General features: G+C 48.4%; 1 pseudogene; it reads left to right on the forward strand.

Moving 5' to 3' along the window:
* Positions 1–1,129: 1,129 nt before the first annotated feature.
* On the forward strand, positions 1,130–2,840 carry LOC105079537 (epsin-1 pseudogene; annotated as a pseudogene).
* Positions 2,841–5,026: the final 2,186 nt, after the last annotated feature.

The following is a 5,026-nucleotide window of genomic DNA, read 5'->3' on the forward strand; positions in this document are numbered from 1 at the left end:
TCAATTAATTGAGATTCCCAAGTAGTGAATAGATTGGAATCTCTTTCCACAAACCTTCATGGAAAGTTTTGGGAAAATGTTCCTCACCACTACCTTCTCATTTTGTTTTCATCTGTTTCTGTAATGCAGGTGCAACCCAAGGCTGGACCACTAACTCAGAGACCAGAGAAGCCAGCAGTCAGGTGAACTGCAAGTCTGAAACTACATGACTCATGCCTTATATTAAGATGATGATTTGTATTATCTAAAATCATAATGGGCTTAATATACAAATGACTTGCTATAAATTTCTTTTTTTTTTAATAAAAATGGGGTAGAATATCTTTATTAGTGGTAAATTTATTTCTCTTATCTTCATTTAAAAAATGGAATAAATACTTGCATATAAGAAGTGTTTTGGTGTGCTTCTCAAAGATTAATTGGGTGTGGTTTCACATGATTACACAGACACTCCTGTCTGTTCATTACTAAGCACTGAAAATGGTGAGCCAGTGAAAAATAGAATGTGATGATGAAATGACCTTCTAAGATAGTTAAGATGGACTGAAAACACTAAAGGACAATGAGAACTGAAAAGAATCACCAAATGTGGTGGGCTGATTCAAAAGAGAACCAACTACAATGAGGTATCACCTCACACCAGTCAGAATGGCATCATTTAAAAGTCCACAAATGACAAATGCTGGAGAGGCTGTGGAGAAAGGGAGCCCTCCTACACTGCTGGGGGGAATGTAATTTGGTGCAGCCATTATGGGAAACAGTATGGACATTCCTCAAAAAGATGAAAATAGACTTATCCTATGATCCAGAAATACATGCACCCTGGGTTGCTTCCCATCTGCTCAGTGGCTCCCCTCCGCCACCTGGCTCTCTGTGCCGCTCCTGGGTGCCAGGGCGGTGGGGCCCTCAGCTTGTGGCCCTCTGTGCGTCTGCACATGCACCCAAGGCATGCCCCATGACACTGAGGCCAAGCAGGGGACAGGGGATGCCTGACATGACCCCCCCCCAGAGCACAGCATGAAGAGGCCAAGATGCAGTGACCCACCAGCCCCTGCTGCGGCCTGCCTCCTCCAGTCGCCCCATCTCTGCACACCCCAGGGTGCCCATCCCCTCACTGCTGCTGGGAGCCATGTCGACCTCGCTGCGGTGCCAGATGAAGAACATGGCCCACATGCTGAGGCCGAGATCAAGGTCCACAAAACCACGAGCAACACCCCTGGGATCCTTCTAGCTCCCTCATGTCTGAGATCACACGAACCTCACCTACGACATGATGGCCTTCTCAGAGATCATAAGCATGATCTGGAAGCGGCTCAACAACCACTGCAAGAACTGGCCACACGTACAAGGCCATGATGCTGACGGAGTAGCTCATCAAGACTGGCTCTGAGCACGCATGCTGCAGTGCAAGGAGAACATGTAGGCAGTGCAGACGCTGAAGGACTTCCAGTACGTGGACCACAAGGGCAAAGACCAGGGCAGGAACGTGCACAAGGCCAAGCATCTGGTGGCCCTGTTGCCTGAAGAGGACTGGCTGTGGGAGGAGCGTGCACACACGAGGTCAAGGCCAAGGAGAAGCTGGCGCAGCTGCCCTGTGCTTGGCCCCCACTGGAGGCAGAGCAGGCCTGGCCGCAGAGCAGTGAGGAGGAGGAGTGGCAGCTCCAGCTGGCTCTGGCCATGAGCAAGGAGGAGGCCAACCAGCCCCCATCATGTGGCCCTGAGGATGACATCCAGCTCCAGCTGGCCCTGTTTGAGCCTCAGGGAGCACGATAAGGAGGAGCAGATCCGGCGTGGGGATGACCTGAGGCTGCAGATGGCCATAGAGGAGAGCAAGAGGGAGATGGCCGGCCAGGAGTCATCATCCCTCACGAATCTTGCTGACGTCTTCACAGCCCCAGGTCCTCCGCTGGCCACGGACCCCTGGGTGGGCCCAGCACCCATGGCCCCTGCCGTCCCCATGGCTGCCACCACCTCAGACCCTTGGGGGGGACCCTCTGTCCTTCCAGCTGTTGATCTCTGGGGTGGTCCAGCCCCTACACCAGCCTTTGGGGACCCCTGGAGGACTGCTGCCCCTGTAGGGCCCCCAGTTGACCCTTGGGGTGGGACTCAGATGGGACCCAGTCCCCAGCCACTGGAGAGGGGCATGCTCCTGACCCATGGGGGATCTCAGATGGTGGGGCCCCCATCAGTGGACCCCCAGCCTCTGATCCCTGGGTACCAGCCCCAGCCTTCTCAGACCCCTGGCAGGGGGGTCACCTGCCAAGCCCAGCATCAACAGCACCACAGTGGTCGGGGGGGTTGAGAAGGAGCCTGATGAGTTCTATGACTTCCACCGACTGCACATGGCCCTGCCGACCTCTGGGAGCAGCCCGGGGGAGCTGGATCTGTACACCAGACAGATGCCCACCTGCAGCCCTGTTGCATTCGACATGAGTGGGGTTGGGGGCTCTGTGGATGAGGCTGTCAGGAGACCCTCGCCCGCTGCTGCCCCAACCCCGACACCACCCACACGGAAGACTCCTGAGCCCTTCCTGGGGCCCAACACAGCCCTGGTTGACCTGGACTCACTGGTGAGCCAACTGGGCCCCACTCCACCAGGAGCCAAGGCCTCTAACACCTTCCTGCTGAGCAGAACCTTGGCCGCTGTCCCCTCCGTCACCAACCACTTCCAGCCCACGTCCCCTGTGATGCTTACCTTGAACCAGCTGTGGCTCAGCCCCATGCCCCTGGTCCCTGGAGCACCACTGACCTACATCTCTTCCCCTGGTGGGGGCCCTGGTCTGCCCCCCATGATGCCCCTGAGACCCCCAGTCCCCAACACTAATCCCTCCCTCCTATAATCCAGGGTGGGAGGGGGCTTCCCCCATTTCTGCTGCCTGGGCCACCAGTGTTGTGAGTGCATGTGAAGTGGGGGACCCCGCCCCCACCCAGCACCCTTCCCTCTCCTGGGGCACACTCACACTACACCCTCTTCCCATGCCTCCCATCCCGCCTCTCTGAGAGAAACTGGGCATCGGGGTGCTGGCCAGAGGAAGACCCTTCCCATGGCATTAGAAGGGGGAGGGACAGCTGGGGGTCCCTCCACCTGCTCCCCTTCCCTCCAACTCCTGACTGGCCCCTCAATCAATGTTTGAGCCTCCTCGTCCCCTTCCACACCCCTTGGTGAATCCTTGGTGATGATTTTGGCAACTTTGGGAATAAATGGCAATTCTCATGGTCACAGTGGAAAAAATAAAAGATACATGCAACCCAGTGTTCATAGCACTATGTACAATAGCTAAGACATAGAAACAATCTAAATGCCCAATGACAGATGACTGGATAAAGAAGCTATGGTATATTTATACAATGGAAAGTACTCAGCCATAAAAAATCATAAAATAATGCTATTTGTAGCAACATAGATGAACCTAAGTGAAGTAAGCCAGAAAGAGAAAGAAAAATACCGTATGGTATCACTTATACATGGAATTTAAAAAAAAAGACACAAATGAACTTATTTACAAAACAGAAACAGACTCACAGACATAGAAAACAAATTTATGGTTATCAGTGGGGAAAGGGGCTGGGAAGGGATAAATTGGGAGTTTGAGGTTTGCAGATACTAGCTACTATATATAAAATAGATAAATTTCTTTTGTATAGCACAGGGAACTACTCAATGTCTTGTAGTAACCTATAATGAAAAAGAATATGAAAATGAATGTATGTATGTATATGTATGACTTAAACATTATGCTGTGCACCAGAAATTGACACAACATTGTAAACTGACTATGCCACAATAATAATTTTAAAAAGAGATCTAGATATAAATAATCAACTGGCTGTAATCAACAGAGAAGAGCAAACAGAAAATTGCTGGAAGAACAAGCACTGAGGTGACCTTGGAGAATATCTGTCACGTGAACTTTGTATTTCAAAATCTGATACAAAAGTGTTTGCCTAGAGTTTCTTAACTGCTTAGGTTTTTCAATGACTATCAAGTCACAAAGGGAGACTTTTGAAGGAATTCACTGAAACTTATTAACTTGGGTGAAAATTGTCAAGAGTTGTCATTGGCTTCCTGGGGAGTTGCAACTGAGAAAAGCAAAGAGGTTATTTGAGTGTATAGTGAGATTGTGTATATAAACTTAAGTGTAATTTCTTGATATGCTATCAATAGCTATTAAGTTCAGCCAGAATGCATTATGTAACATCAGGGGGAGCTAAAGCAAGTGCATCCATTTGAAGGGGTGCCAAGGTACTAACCCACCCAGGAGACCCTTGAATTTTCTCACTGTGGTCTGGAGTTTCCTCTCAACTACTCATTCCTTTTATTCTTCTCCTTCAATCCCAGTTCTACTGGTTCCAAAACTTAGATCCCATCTCTGTGTGCCTTTTCACTTCTGTGTCAAAATTTTGCCTGAGTTCCTCTTGCCTCTAGCAAGCGCTTGCACTCATTAACCTAATGGCTTACATCCTGCTTCCTGAAGCAGATTCTGTGGCAGATAAATGGGTGGAAGAAGCAAGAGGAAAAGGAGAAAACGAACTCAAATCTCTTTTGTGTCTCTGAAAGGCTCTAGGATATGAGATTTGGGTATTTGTGAGACTATGATTTTAGGTATTCATTACTGATTTTTTTTTGCATTTTTTATTGAAGTTTAGTCAGTTTACAGTGTTGGGTCAATTTTTGGTGTACAGCAAAATAGTTCAGTCACACACATACATACATATACTTGTTTTCATATTCTGTTTCATTATTGGTTACTACAAGACATTGAATATAGTTCCCTGTGCTGTACAGTAGAAACTTGTTGTTTATTTTATATATAATAGATTTCTTTTTAAACTGATGTTTTTCTTCTTTTATTTCTTACTAGCTTATTTCAGTTGCCTGCAAGAATGGAATGAGAGAGAAAAAAAAGATATACTAGAAAGTTTTATCAGAGATAGATTCCCATGTCTCTGGATTTGGGCAGGAGTTAAGTACAAACCCTCCAAATAACAGGGCCCCTAGTATATTCCTGACCAAAGGTCACAGACA

This window comes from Camelus bactrianus, chromosome 15, assembly GCF_048773025.1.
Source record: "Camelus bactrianus isolate YW-2024 breed Bactrian camel chromosome 15, ASM4877302v1, whole genome shotgun sequence".
NCBI classification, from domain to species: Eukaryota; Metazoa; Chordata; class Mammalia; order Artiodactyla; family Camelidae; genus Camelus; species Camelus bactrianus.